This window comes from Meleagris gallopavo, chromosome 4 (assembly GCF_905368555.1).
Source record: "Meleagris gallopavo chromosome 4, MGAL_WU_HG_1.1, whole genome shotgun sequence".
Classification (NCBI taxonomy): domain Eukaryota; kingdom Metazoa; phylum Chordata; class Aves; order Galliformes; family Phasianidae; genus Meleagris; species Meleagris gallopavo.
This window is the reverse complement of record NC_139407.1, coordinates 27,689,768-27,705,847: the sequence shown is the minus strand read 5'-3', so window position 1 is coordinate 27,705,847 and position 16,080 is coordinate 27,689,768. Positions and strand designations below refer to the sequence as shown.

At 38.1% G+C, this 16,080-nt stretch overlaps 1 long non-coding RNA gene across 4 annotated transcripts in view; it reads right to left on the bottom strand.

Annotated features, from left to right (window-relative positions):
• LOC146544454 (uncharacterized) overlaps window positions 1-16,080 on the bottom strand; it is a 227,044-nt gene that overhangs the window by 88,452 nt on the left and 122,512 nt on the right. The window lies entirely within an intron of this gene.

Below are 16,080 nucleotides of genomic sequence, written 5' to 3'. Positions count from 1 at the left end.
TGAGAAGGAGAATGATAACAGTTCAAGAAGGGAAGTGTTTTCAGCCGCTCTTCTGTTCAACATTCCATTACACAAGTTAGATAGAAGACTTCAGGCGTGGCTACTGGAATGAGTAAGGGATCAGTCCCAGTAAATCTGAAAATCTCTGTCACTTTAGACATTTGTAAAAATATGGATATCACTCTGACAGGGTTGTCAATGCTAAATGACAGGGCTATCTCTCTTGATTTAACTGTGCTGCTCCCAGTGAAAAAAGCCTGGTGAATTTCAGGATACCTGAAATGATTGCCAACTTTTTAACTCCTCAAACAAAACTTTTCTTCATTCCTTTAAAAAAACAGATTTAAGACATATTCCTAAAGCAACCTGAATTGTTCCTATTCTTTATCAGGAACTAGCATCCCAGTGGAGAGAGAGTGATAAATTGGGTGTAGAGTGAAGGAAAAGGATGATTGAGCACAGACACTGACAAGGTTTTCTGGTAGAAAACAGTAATGATGTACTTAAAGTTTTCTGATAACTCTGTCAGATGGTACATTACTGGAAAAAATCTTCCTATCCAACATCATGCCAATGTGGTTGCAGAGTCAGAATTTAGAAGTAAGGGGCACTTAGAAAATACAGAGTGAGGGTAGTTTTCTTCTCTGGGCCCCAAATAAACCACTGAAACAAAAGTTTTGCTCCTTTGACCGTCATAAATACAGTCACAGTACTTAAGTGGGAAAAAAGTACATGAAGTTTGTGCAGAAATTCAGTTGGGTTTGTAGGGGTACAAAATCACTCAAGTTATCTTCCTGGCTATACAAACAGAGAGGGAAATGAAATGTGCAGCCAACTCACTGGACTTTAAACATTTTAATTACTCAGATTTTTAAATATAATTTAATTTTAATATTAAGATAGGGCATAAATCCAGCTGCTGAGAGGAAACATCTCCCAAAACAGTAAAAAAGGGAAAAGGAGACAACCCTATTTCTTGACTGAGATGTCAAATAATTTTGACGTTCTTTTAAATTTAGGCAAAAAAATTAGCATAATCTCTCATGGGTTGCTGAGGGCTCTCCATTAACTCCAGAGGCCAAGGCATTTTTGCTTCAAGTGGATATGCTATTTCTGCTTTATAACATTAATTCTCAACTCAAACGGAATGAAATTCCTTTAGCTAACCTTGAAATAAAACCAGATTGATTAATTCTGACATGTGATACTGAAATCAAAACCCCGCTGTAGGTGGGAGAGGGGGCAGAGGAGGGGTTGTTGAAGAAAGGCCTTTATCTTAAAAATGAAATATTGTTTCCCTTGTGTTAGGAAGAGATTAAAAACATGCAAAGATGCAAAAATGCAAACTCTGGCAAATTGATCATCAAGTTAAAGAGATAGCGAGGGCTTGACCTTTCAGCCATGCACAATAATTTATCTAATGTCCCTGTTTGTTGAATGTTCCAGTCACTGAAGACTACTTGCTGCTTTCATTTAGCAGCCTTCCTATCATTCAGCAGCAGCAGCAGCAGGGAGTTGAAGATGGATGATTGCTATAACCCCCTCTCTATGCTAAAAGATGTTTCTTGTAGCGTGGAACAACTCTTGCACATTTGCCCAAGCAGAGGGCAGCTCCAGTTCTGAGGCAGGAAACAAGCAGCACTGAAACAGCATTAAGAAAATTGACCATGTCCACATAGCACTCCCATTTTCAGCTTAATAAGAAGCAATAACAGAAAGAAAAAAATCCCATGTAAGCAAAGGAGCAGCTCTAGATGTCTTTAAACTCCAGAGGATACAATAATTACCTTTCTCAAAGCTGGACTGGGAGCATACGAGTATCCGTGCAACTGTGTCTCTGTAATGCTCCCTATAAAAGGCTTAGTCATGGAAGAGGAGTCAGAATAGTCTACTTTAGCTGTTTAAGAGTAATTCTTAAATCATAAGTCTTGATGTCAGCATACAGTTCGCGTAGCTACTGCATCTTTTCCAGCTAGAACCTGATCCAAACTGCATTAATGATTTTTTTTTTTTTTTTAATGAGACTGAAAGAAACTCCAAGGAAATTTTTTGTATGTAAACACTGCTATTCCAAATTTGAGTAAGTGATATTCACCTAGAAACTCGCTGGATATAAAGGAAAACAAAATAACAAGGCACATGGCTTGAATTTGTTTTCAAAAATGCAAGTGCTCCAATAGAAAAACAAAAAGCAAAACTTAGAAAGTCTTTGGCAGAAAAATAAAAAGGTATTAAAAGGAAGTTTGCAGAATTGTGAAATGGGGGCTGATAAACAAAATAAGTATGAGCACCTATGTAACTTATTTTGCTCCCCTATAAGTATGCTTTCTTATGAAACAATTACAAACTGTTTATTTCCCATAGGACACCTGCATCATCCACAGCATAAGAGGAATGGTGTCTGCAGATGAATCAGGCTTGTGGAGTGAAGGAGAATGTTGTTTGTGGGCTTGCCTCCTGCCATTTGATCAAATCCCTGCCAAGAAAATTCTGGCATATCTGTACTTTTTTTAAATCGCTCCACCAGATGGTTATTATTCAGCTTACGGGGGAGGAACTGGGGGAGTTGTTTAGGAATCCAGAACTTTTGTGTGTGCATGTGATTAATACGGACTGTTTCTCTCAAAAGAGAGTTTGGTTTCATCTGGTACAGTGTAGGAGCCTCTATACAGGACTGAAAATATTAGTGTAATTCCAGTATCTATCTTCTCTTTCCCCATGTTGCAGTACCTTGCACAGGCTGGATTCCATCACTAAGGTGGGATGTTCTACAGAAACACCCGGTAAGAAGCCAGAACGTCGGACATACAAAAGCTGGACTAAGGGGTCACAGCAGTGACCCACCTAGCCAAAGACCCCGCCCTTAGCATCTCACTAGTAACTCCAGTGGAGAGACTAGAGCACCTGCTGGTAGGGAGTGTCCATCAGCTCTCTACTTCTAAACTTGTTTTGACAGAAAAGTCAAGCACATTTCTGGAGTCAGACCAGAATTAAAGTGATTCCACCTGAGCCCAATGGGGAATGAGAAAATGCAAGTATGCTATCCTTTAGGTGGGGAAAATTGCCAGGAACTGGTGTCTGTGTGTCTTGTATTTTCATAGCAAAGCTCTGTGTTGAGAAATTCCCCAGTGCCAGTTTGCAGGGTTTTTTTTTAGTTCACATTCTGATTTTTATTTTAGTATCTTCCTATACTCAGATTTTTTTTTCATTGTTTAAATAGAAGGTTGGGGGAAAATTGGTGAGAGTCTACCTAGCTGTGCTTGAAAATCCTGAACACCTATACAGGGGAGAATCTGCAGTTGTTTGTCTGCTACGTTGTCCAGATGCTTTTATCAGTCAGTCTATTATCATTTATAGGTGGCATGTCCTGTATGCAGTATTTGATGAAGCAAATTTGATGTTTTAAGACTGAAATAAAAATATTAAATAAGACATGAAATAATTCTCGTAAAAGCAGGAAATGATATCCTGAGAATATCTAGCATTTCTAATGGATTGTGTTGGATACTGAATCTTACTGCTACATCCACACAAAGGCATGCAATACTTCTGCATCTCTGCACACAAAAACAGTGACTGAGGATTCATACAAATACACTACCATGTGCTTACATCTTTATTCAGTTACACTGGTAGTTACATCAGAGCCCTGTTTTTAACTCTGTTTGGCTCAGTGAACAGAAGCCACCAGGTGTTGGAAGTCTTTGCAAGTTTGACAGATTTGTTTTCATCCAGGCTTTGCCTGTCTTGTTTAGATAAGCTTTTTGAATCAGGGTCTCTCTTTCTCTGGACCTAATTCAGAGCCACTGAAATTAGGAGATTTATATGGTCTTTAGCAAGACTTGGTGTCGGTATGTTCTCCAATAGTATTAATGATTATTAAAGACAATTTATTTCTGCAGGCAAGAAGTAACTATTTTCTAAAGAAGTTGCTCCCAGTTGTAAGTGCTGAGTACTTTTGTTACGTAGCAGCCTTAACTGAACCTTGCAGAATAAATTTAAATAAAGGCACTATTCTAGCTCTGCTAGCACTGGTATCAATAGAATACTCCCTCTGGAGTTCAGATACCTGAAACAGGCCAATTGTTAAGTGTCTCTGAAAATCCCAATTTTACCATCCATTTATTTGAATGGATTAATTCCCTCTGAAAATAGGATACTGAGGAAGAAAGTTAATGGCAAAATGCTACCATCACTACAAATATTTTACGTTTACTTAGCAACTTCTGAGAAAATGCTCAGGCTATCCATGGTGTGTCTTGATCTTCCAATGAACAGTGAATTCATCAGTGCATTGTTCCGCATGGTAGAAAATGAGTAGGCAACTCTGGCACACATCAGCTGCTGTTTTGCTGAGCAGTTGCTACCACTGAGCCTTTGAGCAAGAACATTAAGATGAACCCCTTTTCTCAGCTATTATCTCATAGAAGTTTAAAATCCATGCAAAGAGGCTAGGAAGTCACTTTTTCAACTCCAGTCTGGCTGACGCCCAACCACTGCTCACCTACTTTTGCAAAATAAAGGCATGAATCGACCCTGCCAGCACGCACATCCATGGATTATAGACTTTGATAGGCATTCACCCTCTGACCTAGAAGGTCATGAAGCTTCCTCTCTGAACAGCTGAAGAAAAATCACAATTTTGTCTGCATGGAAATAAGGAGAATTGCTATCAATCTGCCCTCATAACCTCATATTCTGTAGCAGAAGAGTACAGCCAACAGATATGATAATAGATGAGAAAAGTAGGCCTGAATGAAACTACACACTACGGATGTAACTACTGTAGCATTAATTGCGCAAAAACGTGATGCTTCATGCTTCCATTTATTATGCCACAAGCATTGCCTTGTATTTGCTTTAGAGTGTACTCCATATGCTCTTGAATTCAAGTAACACTTGGGGGGGCTAAAAAAGCTGCCAAAGCAACGGTTATCTGCAGAAGAAAGGCAGAGAAGGTTGACGGTGGATAGCTGCAGGTGGTCATCTAAAATTGGAGGAGATGCAGGAGGCAAAAATCAGGAAAATGGAGACATTCACATAATAAGACCTACCACAGTAGAGGGGCAAGTGAAAACTGAATTAAAACATGGAAAAGAGAAATATGTTTGTTGGGGAGAAAATAGCTGCCAGCTGGAGAATTTCAGAGTGAGTTTCAAATATTGCTGAGACTACATTGCTCAGAAGTCAACCAAATCTTCTGGGCATAAAATTTCATTTAGCACATTGCATTGAAGTGCTGCAGCTGTCTGCAAGGGTGGTGAGGTTTCTCCTGCTTGTACATTAGACCCATCACTGCGATATCTGGAGGTTTGTGCATAAAAGCAATCCGACACTCTCTCATGTTATTCCTCCTTCCAGAGGGCCAATTGTGTGTGCAGTATTAATGGGTAAATTTTATATTCTGCTGGCTTTTAGTTCTTCTATATTTTTCTTATTAGATCAGGAGCAAACTTAGAACTAGCTAGGAAGAAATGTTTTTTTCCTCTACATAAGCCCTAAATTGCATTTGAAACGTGAGGTTTTTACCATAAACCTGTTGTATTTTGATTAAAAATGTAATCAATGCAAGTTTCTACTTAACAGAAAAGCTACTTTTTCCCAGAGGAAAAATAAGTTCTTGACACATTTTTTTTTAACCAAATTGAATAATAATGAGTTTCTCATATAACACACAGCACTTGTCACCCTGGAAGACCTTAGACTTAGAAAGTAGGCATTACTAGGAACAGCTCAGGAAATATTTTAGCAGCACATTAAAAGGCAGTGGATGAGTTTATGTTGGTTGTATAATGTTTCAAGTGAGTAAAACAGGATATTTAAATAGAGGAATATTACTTATGTTGGAACCCTAACCTTGGCACAGGCTCGTATCTTGACTGAAAGTACATTCTAACTTTGCACTGCTTAGGATACCAAAAATCCTTCTCCTTTATATGAGTAGCTAGGTGTGAAGATAACATTAATGCGATTGTTCCCTGATATTTACAGATGTCCCAGATCTTGGTAATTGTGCCTCTAGGAGTGTATCAAAAAGGTAAAGTAGCAATAAAATGCCCTTGAAAAAGACAAGATGATTGGAAAAAAAAAAAGAAACAACCCATTTTGATCTGCGTGATAAATGAACGCTATAGTATTACTATTACTAATGTTAATAATGTTAGTACTTTTAAGACTTTTTTTTTTGTAAATGAGAAGGTTTGTCAAGAATTATAGAGTTAGGAAGTTTTAAGAGGCCTGTTAATTCAGTGCTCTACTTATCTGTGGCTTCTGTATGCAGCTGCAGAATATTATTGTGTCAAATGTATTAAAATGAGGCATTGATATACTTAAAGGGACTCTGTAGGAACTGATGACAGCAATCTCTCAAAGAGGGAAATATGCTTCTCCAGAGCACTTAAAAGGGATATTTTGACAATGCACCAAGTAAATAACAAACTCAAATGAAAACAGAAACTCAGTATCAGCTAGTTACTGTTCTGTGATGTCATAATGCAAAACTCTCATCTCATTCAAAATACATTACCATGTCTTTAACCTCAAGTCTGAGTTTAGGTCTTCCTGATTTCTTTGGGAGATAAATCTACACCTAAGCTTAAAGCACATATGGGAAATACAAAAATCACTGAGATGCAACAAGTATAGAGTTTTTGTGTTTTTTTTTTTTTTTTTTTTTTTTTTTTTTCCGGTGTATATGCAATAGGTATAACTCTTAATCTTGAAAATATCCTTGTGCTAAAGGATTAAAACCTGAACTTTCACAGGTAAGTGAGCACCTTGGTACTAGTGATGTCACTGGGAATTAGACATTTAAATAACTCCAGAGAACCAGAAAACACAGTGCAAAGGTATTTAGGCAGCTAATGGTGTATGCCAGATTGCTTAGTAGGATTCTAAACTTTGCACTACATGTAGTTTCAGCTGCTTTTTAAAGATAGATCATTTAAATGTCCCACATTCCTAATAGCAGCAATAATGTTGTTGCTTTATAAATGCTTTCCTCTTGCATTCAATGTATCATTTGACTTACATAATAACACACTGTGTATCTGCTCACTGTAGCTTCAGTGGGATTAATGGGATGCAAGGCAGCATACAATACTTTGCTTTTCTTTCTTTCATAACTGCTGATTTGCAAAAGCTAAACAATATAACCCTGAATAAAGCCACATTAAAACAGGCTACATATGGGGTGCAATATAAATAATGTGACAAGATGAGACAATACTTAGCCAGCAATTTGAGAACAGTTTCAATAGAAGAGTAGCACTTTGCCACCCACACTATTTATTTTTCCTTCTTTTATTTTTCAAACTCATGTACAGGCTTATGATTAGAGATACTGTTGTGTTTCCACAAAGGAAAGCCGCACAGACAACTGAGCTTGTATTGATTCACTGAGTTTATCACCTCAGTGATCTGAAACTGATTAGCATTCACCTTGCAAACGTGTTTTAAGATCTGTGCAAACATATTACATTTAACTTCTGGAAACTTGATAGACAAGTTGGAATATTAAATGGAACGGACCTTGCAAAAATAAACTGAGTTACAAAAGCCAAGAAGCGGTTTGCCAAGGAAGTCATATAACATTTTTGACCTAACTTCTTCATGCAGTCACTTAAAATGAATGCAACTTCTGTAACTCCACCCTTTAAAAATCCTTTTAAACTTTTCTTCCTCAAATATTTCCTGCAGCATTGAGTTCCATAGGCTTTCCTTTCCACTCATTTCATATTTTCTGTCTGCCAATTTCATCAGCTTGTCCCTCATCTTTGTGTCACAGGCCTGGGACTGGCTGTGGAAGAAGAATACCGAATCTCTTTTCCCATAAACATTCATTATTTTTGGTGAACTTTCCTACAGCCTTACTTTTTAAACTGAATTGCCTTGGTCATTTTGATCTCTGTCAATATTTAATCTCTCTTCTATTCTTTTCCCCATCTAAGTAAAGCTTTACTGCTTGTGGTACACTTTAACTGAGACAGACCACAGTGAATACAGTGAGGGAAAGAGCGTACTACTAAATTATAAAATCCTCGTTCTGCTACAGTATTTTCTTTAGCAATCCATGCCATTTTTGATTATTTTCATAAAATCATTTCCTTATTCTAAATTCCAATCAGTATGTCAGCCAACTAACAATGAATGCTAGATCCCATTCCTGAAATACTCTAGGTAATTTAGATCTCAGCAGCACGTGAAGAATACTTAAGCTCTTCTTTCCACTTCATATCACTTTACATTTATCTAAACCTAACTGCATTGCTGACAGGTTTGTTCGGTCCGGTTTGAGCTCAACTGTAAGCTAGCCACATCATTCTCATTGTTAGCTCTGAATTAACATTACTTTTCCTCACTGCCTAGAGACAGAATGAAGCTAAAGTGATAATGGGGTTGGTTTCAGGGCCTAGACAGTAGGGTGCTAGGATAGTTTGGCCTGTAATTCACCTCATGCAGAATATACAAAACATGCATTCGTAAAATGCAAGATATTTGTTGCCAGAGTATCTAGGGAACAACACAAGGGTGGTTTTGTTTTTTTTTTTTTGCTATTTTGTTTTTGCTAAGACAGTGACAGGACAGTTCTTAGATCTCTGTTGACAAGGCAACTCAGACTCAGTTAAACTTGGATTTATGTTTTCCTTCAAATTTGGTTATCAGTGTTTTTCACAGTAATTCTCTGAACCTGTACAAATTTTTGTTCAGATTAGAGGTCCAAAGAATGAGACCTAAAGCATAGCTTTGCAGCATATGATGTATTTTTGTATTAACTTGGTGAAATTCAGTACTTCTAACTGAATGTATTTCAGATTTTGAATTCAATGAGGCATGAATTTTAAGTGTACAAATCAAAACTGCATGTAATGACCAAAAGAAAAGTGATGTAAAACTATCTATCCCAGTGTTTTCTGCAGTGTGTTACCATGGTATCTAAACAATTATGGCATATTGACACCTGCAGCTGGTGCCAGCTTTGAGAATACTTCTAGATTCTTTAATAAAAGAAAAAAAGAATGGAAAAAAGAATGTTTAGATTTTTGATTAATCAACATTCAAGATGTTCTTATTAACACCCACCCACCATTTTCTTCTAATGTTTAGAAGGTTTTTCCATGAACCCGACAAAATATTGTAGCCAACAAAATAAGCAGCAGCAAAAAAATATAACTAGTTTTCATTCCGGGGTCAATGTACTCACACACAACCTGCATCAAACACATGCTTACCGGGTTGTTCAAAGTGCTGACTGCAAGTAAGTTAATACAATACAGCACTTGTTTTAATTGCCTGCCATGCTCATTAGTATCATATTCACTGCTAATGAACTGAAGTGTCATATTAGCAGCTTGATCACTGATAATGAGTGAAACTGGCAAAATCTGTTTGTGTTTGGCAGCTTGATTACCTTTCATTTTCACCATCATATACATCTTTGTTCGATTGACAAGGATACCACAGCAGTCAACAATAATAGCTCGTCACCTACCACCATGTTATCTTTTCAATTAACTGCAAGCATATAAAAGTGATGCACTGCTTTTCTAAATGTTTGATTTAACCCCGGCAGGCAGCTAAGCATCACCCAGCCACTCACTCACTCTACCCAGAAGGGATGAGAAAGAATCAGAAAGGTGAAAGCACAAGAACTCATGGGTTGAGATGACTGTTTACTTCATAAAGTAAAAACTGTACATGGAAGCAAAGCAAAACAAGGCTTTACATCAGCAGGCAGATGTTCAACAACTCTTAGGCAAGCAGGGCTCACCATATGTAGCAAGCTCTTGAGAAGACAAATTACCTCATTGCAAATATCCTGGCCCTTCCTGCTTCTTTAACTCAGCTTCTATTGCTCAGCAGGAGCATACGCATGGGATATCCCTTTGGCCAATCCAGGTCAGCTGTCCTGGTTCTGTTCCCACACAGATCTTAGTATCACTTGAGGGGGAACCTTACCAGAGCAGTTCCCTTCTGAAGGATGGATCCAATGATATGGATACATACTGAGCAGCTTGAGCAGCTGGATTTTGGGAGAATCCCACCTTGGATCAGTTTGGGAAGGATTGGATCCTGTGGAAGGGACCTGACCCTGAAGCAGGGTAAGACAGTGAGAAAGATGGAGCAGCAGCAGATGAAGGTTCACTACAACCACAGCTCCCCATTCACTCGGGTTGCTTGAATAGGAGGTAGAACAGGGTGGACAGGAAAAGGTGTTTTTGTGATTTTATTTTCTCACTCCTCTAGTCTGTAGTAATTAGTAATAGGGAATGAAGTACGTGTCTTCCTATGCTGTCTGTTCTATCCATGACAGTAATTAGTGAGCAACCTCCTTGTCCTTGTTTCAAGCCATTAGTCCTTTTTCCATCATATTTTCTCCCTTCGTTCCTTTGAGGAGTGGGAGTGAGAGAGAGTGATGAGCTGTGATGGAGGTTAGTTGCCTACCAGTTAGAAATGACCACAGATGTGGAACTGTACAATACAGTTTTTCTGCTTTGGAAATTATTGATATCTAGTAATACAGAAGAGACTAATAGAGGAAGTTGACATTTTGCTGTCAGACTATCTCAGGTTTTTAAAGTAATTGTGATTGTTGATTATAAACTCACAAAAAGAGATAGCAACATGAAGAGATGGATTAAGGCTGACTATAGGGCCCTGAGAAGGTCAGACAAAAGGTCTTAGAAAAGACATGTAGTTTAGCATATCAAATACTGTCTGAATCTACAAAATACCTGAACCATTGGCCAGAAAAGGCCACTGAATGATGTTTCTGTCAGTCAAACTGTACAAACAAGGTAACAGGGCAAAAATAGATGATAGCATACACTGTAGTATAGACATTGAATTGCTGTCATCTGACACTGGAGAACAGGATGGTGACTGAGCTATTTGTGCTTAGATACCTGTTCCTTTCCACCCTCATTACAAATGAATTTCATTCAGCCTAGAGAGACGATCAGAAGATGATCTCAGCTGGAAAAAGGCTTCAAGAAGGAAAAAAAAAAAAAGAACAATTGACCAAAGATTTCAAGATCAGTGATTAATAGCTTGGAGGTAAGAGTAAATAGGAAGCTTATGTTGCCCTAGCTCAAATCTTAGCTGCTGCAAGTTAAAACTCAGTCATGCTCCAGTGGATGAAGCAAGACCATCTGGATAGAGACTGACTACCAAACACCAGTGTTATTTCATACCTCTTAAATAAATATTTGTGGTTAGTCTTGACCAACACAGCAAGAAGCTCTACTGGAAGTGTTTACTCTCCCAGATCCAGAAGAACAGCTGCACCTACAATATTTACTCTTGGAATTTGAGAGTAAGTTCTTCTTAAGTGTTCTTTCTTGTGGAAGATTGTTAGGATTTTTTTTTTTTTAAATCTATGGAGGAATTGCCCTCCCTTGTGAAACATTGACCACTTTGATTTTGGAGGAGTACAGTCACAAAAAACAAAGGTCTCTCTCTTAATAGAGCCATTCATTCTTGTCTATGGGACCTGAGATTCCTGATGGGTTGCCTTGATGGTAAAGATTGAGACAAAGAAGCATTAAGCACTTCAGTGTTTTTACTTCCTGGATAACCAGGTCTGCTGATTCCTTCAGGAGAGGGCTCACATTTTCCCTTGTCTTCCCTTTGTCACTGAGATACTTGTGACAATCTTTCTTTTTGACCTTGACACCCTTGGTCAAACTCAATTCTATCTGGGCTTTACCTTTCTTAACTCAGTCCCTAACTGCTTAGACATCTCTGTATTTCCTCCAGGTTACTTGTCCTTGCTTACACATCCCATATGATGTACTTCAGCAAGTATATTAAATGACCTCAAGGAAATTACACGGGTGAAACCAATGCAGCCACTAAACATCAGACTGAGTGAATAACTGATGAAAAACAGATATACTCCAAGATCTGATAGAGAATATTTCTCACAAAACAGTAACTTCATTTTTACCTTTTCAGTCCTTTTTCTCAAGGGAAACTTGAGAAACTCAAACATTCAAAGTAAGTCTCTGGGAACTGAAATTCATAACACTACCGGAAAGCAGAAATCACAGACTGAGTAGAGAGATAGTAGTCCTATGGTAAATTATGCCTTTTTTTGCCCACACCCAGTAATTCCCACAAGTTCAGTTGATGATAAATTGCCAGTCTCTTTCCCACAAGAGATAGCTATCAAATAATCTCATGTTGCAAGTGTCATTCCTCTGTTCCAGAGGTACCTGCTGCCTTTTCTCTCAAATGATATAACTGATTAACAAATTCAAAGCAACTGCTCTCAGTTTAGATTTAACTCCAAAGATCTCTCCCTCTCTTTCAAGTCTGAAGGACTTGCATGCTTGAAAGCTTGTCTGTTTTGCTTCTGTCTGTAACCAAAAACAAACAAGAACAAACCAATGCAAAAAAAAACAGAAAAGGAAATTCTCTTCTTCAAGTTGCCAAATTTAGGAAACATACCTGTGTTTTTAGATAATCAATCAATTATATAATTAAATCTCACATGGAAAAGACTGAATAATTTTATTCTACTTGGATATGCTGAAAAAGAAAAATCATTTGTTTCATCCTTTGAAGTAAGGACATCCAAAATCATATCTTACCACAGGAATTAAAACAGTGCAAAGATAAATAGAAAACTGATTTTAGAATTACTGTTCAGCGAAAGGCTGAAAGAGATAAACTTCTCTGAAAATTGCCTCCTGCTGTCTTCCACATTCTATAAGCCATGCTGGGGCATATTTGAATGAAGTAATTTGCCATACACAGATCTTTTAACTGCTCAAATGCATGCAAAAAGCATCGTGAAGAAGTCACACATTAACCAGTTTAAACATTCATATCTCAAAAACATTAACAGTTCCCATTAGTCAGGAAAAATAGTTTCTTTCCTTTATGAATATCTCTGAATTGTACAATGGCTTAGGCTTTAAGGTCCCCTCCAACCTATCTGACTCCAATCTTGTACCATGGTAAGGTTGCTATCTACCAGCTCAGGTTGCCCAGGGCCCCATCCAACCCGGCTTTGAGTGCCTGCAGGTATGGGGAACCTACAGCATCACTGGGCAAAGGTTTGTTTGTGAAAGCAATTTGTTAAATGGGATAAAGCATCACGACCTATGCTTTTAAATAGAATTAAATCTTTTTTGTCATAGTCATACTTATGTATTTGGTTCCCATCCATTTTATTGTTAGTTGTGTTTTTTGTTTGTTTGTTTTTTTAACTCATTGTTTAAAACTCTGGTATGGTCAGCTTGATGCTGTTGTAATGAGTTAGATAGCCTATATTTTGATTTTCAAAGAATATGGTGGTAGACAGATGCATGCACAAAATTTGTCTGAAACAGGCTTACCTACATATATGCAACTATCTACCCAGGGGATAACGGTGCTAGTCTTGGTAGTAAGCACTTGTTCTGGGCTTGGCAAGGAAGTGTTGTCTTGCCTCTAGGGAGTTGTGCCTTTGTTTAAAAAGCAAACAAAAATCCCCACTATCTGCAGAGGCTAGCAGATGCCATCTTTACCACTGTTCCTGTGCTGTTCAGCTCTGCAAGAGACTCTTGCAAAGAATGCAGGCACTCTTCCTGCCAACATCTTTCCCTGTAGATCTATTTATGTTATTTATGTGAACCACTGGCTGGTTCTTACAGAGCAGGACGGCATACAATGCTGTCTAATATCATCCATCTTCTACCTTTCAAAACGCATTTGGATAAACTTAGTGGGGAGTGACTATAACACTAAACACCAGCAATGCAGTTTAAATCACTTGTACACACCACAGACTATTTTTCCTTTATGTAGCTGCACTTACTGCAAAGGAATTAGGTTAAATTTGCAACAGCGAGTGTATACTACATTACATTTATAGGTATCACAGCCTTGGGCATAGGAGAATTGGAATACTTCTGTAAAAGCAACCTAAGCCTAAGTGCTTGCCCATTTTCCCCTTCCCACCTCTTGCACAAACTGCTTTTCTAAGAGAAAAAATAGGATTGGTTTAGCTAGAAATGAGCTGTGTTAGTTGGCACATCCAAGTCCACAACATCAGAAAAGATGAGCAACATAAAAAGCCTCCTGCCCCTAAATATGGTGAAATTTAAAACATCCCTGAACTGTGCACTGCACCAGCTGATGGCTGGGATGAATCAGAGCAACCATATGGCAGGGAAATAGCTGAAATGATGAAGCAAGAGGCTTATTTCCTTAGCAAAAAGCAGGGATGCAGAATAGCCACTAAGATACATAGGTAGGTAGATAAATAATGGAAAACTGCCTGAGTTAAGAGGAATAATGTTTTGAGTTGGATACATACACAGGCATATAATACAAACACACCTAGTATTTTTCTAATGCTTCGCTCGTCTGTACTCTTGAACAGCTGGTTGAATATAGTGGATATATAAATATCCTGCTCTGTAAAGCATTCTGCATCTTGAGCTTATGATTACAGCAACAACAGCATGTGCTGGTTTGTTGTGGTACGGTCAGCTCACGCACAGTGGTAAATCAAGTGGGTTTTGTGGCCCGCTTGGGATTTTTTATGCGCAGGGAAGAACTGCTGAACTTATTTCATCAAGACACTAGAGTACATTATTACCAAGACTCCTAATTTAGATACAACCTTCATTGTTTTAAGATATCAGTGTTCTTTTCAGAGTGCCTTACTCCTGCAGCAGTATCTGGACATCCAGGCAATAATAACGCTACAGAAAGCCTTTGACTTTTTTTTCCCCCACAAAGAAATGATGGACATCTCCAGCTTGCAAGAGTAAACAAGAAACTGATATAAATCTTTAGATTATTTAAGGCTACTTGATTTGAACTTTAAAGAGTCCAATCTATTTAAAGAGATAGCACTGAAGTTATCTATAACTCTCCGAGGAACCACAGTCCTCCCGATTAACTGTCACTATACAGAAACAACTGAGATGCACCGCTTTGCAATTTCACCTAGTCCTTTGGCTATACCTTGTATACAACATTGTCTCACGTTGCTGAAAGACTCTGCCTATTTCCACAGCCCAGAGAACATACTTCCTGAGCAACAGGGCATCTCTAGAACTCTTCTCCTTCCTAGTCACTCACATCATGACAAGGAACAAGGTTCCCATTTTCTTCCTGAAGTTAAGAACATTTTGTTGTGCAAGCATTCAAAAAACACTATCACACATCCAAAACTATATCTCAAGCCATGACTTCTTTTCACAAAAGAAAAGCAAATTTCTAGTGATTTTTTTTAAAGCTGGTATATATGCCAAGACTTCTAGTAGAAGAAATAGATAAAAGAAACAAGATTTCTGAAACATTTTCATTACGAAAATGTTCTCTGCTGAATGCAAGACCAGAGATAATACAGAACTCTTCAACCGCAGGAAGCAATATGCTAGATCGTATTTGGAGTACTGGCAGCAACTCTAGAAACTCCCACGGCTCAAAGCCTCACCTATTCATTTCTGCACAGCAGTGTGTGTGGCATTTGCTTCCATAAATGGATTCAACTAGTTTCAGATCAGTATCGCACCCATCCTGTACATAACACTGAAGATCTAATACAATGGCTGTTCCAGTATTACGCCATTCACATATTCCCTGCACTGAAGGAAGACAAAACCACTGGTTGAAAGCAGAGGTGTTTCTAAAGAGATTTTATGCCAAGTACTTCCTCTAAGTATATCCCCTGCTTCCTTATTCACTACACAAGTTGAATATTAAAAGAAACGGAAGATCTCAGTGAAACTATGAGAACCAAGGATCAAGGAGATACTTGCTAACCCACTAGCAATACTGGTACATAATTTCTTTCTTTTTAAAAAGTTGAATGCCATTATCATAGATGGAAGTTTGTTTTATTTGTAAGACAGAAAGAGGAACATATTTACTGATATAAAATAGCTGTAAGACACCAGTTAAACAGTATTTGAGTGGGTAAGTTATACATGATTATTTACTGCATAGAAGATAAAGTTAAACGCTCACCCACAAGACTCTCCTATGTAGTTACAAGGTTCAGAGTAAATCCTCACTGCTCCTTCTCAAGGGAGCACAAATACAGCTGAATCCATTCCTAGCCCAAGATTTAGTCAACAA